This window comes from Theobroma umbraticum, unplaced genomic scaffold, assembly GCF_002168275.2.
Source record: "Theobroma umbraticum cultivar Fairchild unplaced genomic scaffold, ASM216827v3 scaffold_12.1, whole genome shotgun sequence".
Taxonomy (NCBI): domain Eukaryota; kingdom Viridiplantae; phylum Streptophyta; class Magnoliopsida; order Malvales; family Malvaceae; genus Theobroma; species Theobroma umbraticum.
Window position 1 is genome coordinate 3,349,903 of NW_018397269.1, and position 1,343 is coordinate 3,351,245.

The following is a 1,343-nucleotide window of genomic DNA, read 5'->3' on the forward strand; positions in this document are numbered from 1 at the left end:
AATAAAAGCTAAGGAAGAAAACAAAACAAATATTTACAGCCTCACTCTTCAAGTTTCAACCTCAACTTCTAGCTTATTAAATCTCTTAAGCTTGTCTAACCTAATCTTTCCTAAAACGTAGTATGTATATTAACAATCTTAACCTACAAGTCTCTAAGTTAACCTACTAATTCTAACTATTGGGCTTAACAGTATAATGAGGCCCAAACATCAATTGTTAGCCTTAAAATTGTCATTCCTATAATAATATGCCTAATCATATTCCAATGCAATTTTCTTTATCTTCAAAGCAAAATTGGGCAAATGATCTTTTGAAAGTTGTAGCTTCGTCTTTTAACTTTCCAATGGTCTAAGAATCATATTATTTAGAGTTCTATAGGGTTAGTTATGGTCAAAACACTGAAGCTCATACAAGCAAACTTCCGACTCTTTCAACACTTTACTTTCCAAAATTAAGCCCAATTCTTTTAATTCTTTCAAAAATATAAAAATTAATAAATAATAACTAAATTAAAGAAAATAAACATATAATTAAATAACTCACTTTAAAATAAACTAATTATAAAAATAACTAAAAAAACTAAATTATAATTGAAAATTAAAGACTTAGCTAATATTTATTAACAAAATTAGAGTAAAATAATTTTATAAAATAGAATTATCAAATAGCTTGATGAAGAACAAGGAAAAAAGTGAATACTTGAACATTTGACTTATTAATTAGTGAATGATCTCCTGCCTAAAGAGTAAGATACGAATCTCCCTTCCTTCAATTGAAAAAAAGTGAATTGATTTGGAGAAATTATTTTTATTTAATTAATTATTAAAATCTTTTTAATATTTACTATTAATTTCTTGAAATGTTTTGTTTACCTCATGGTGCCGAGAGTTGATTATTGACAATGTACAATGTATAATTATAAACTGTCACTGTACCAAATATAAATCCTAATAAATATTCCTCCCTTTCTATTATGGTGGAATGATTATTTCATTCTAATCCATATCTTCACGTCATGTACCTTGTTGTCTGTAGCCTAGGGTTGTCAATGGGTAAGGTACTCGTACATTCTCACTACCCTATATTAATCCTAATCCGTTTAAAAACCTAATTAGATAAAAAAATTATTAAAATATTTTTTATGGATATTCGATTACACGAACCCGATTCCATATCTATATACAATAATATTTTCCCTACATATTTCATATAATTAACTATTAATTAAATTAATAAAAACACAAAGAATAAAATTTAAATTTAAATAATCAAAAACTTTAAAGTGTGTTTATAAAAGAACATAATGTATAATACAAATCAATATTATTTTATTATTTAGTAA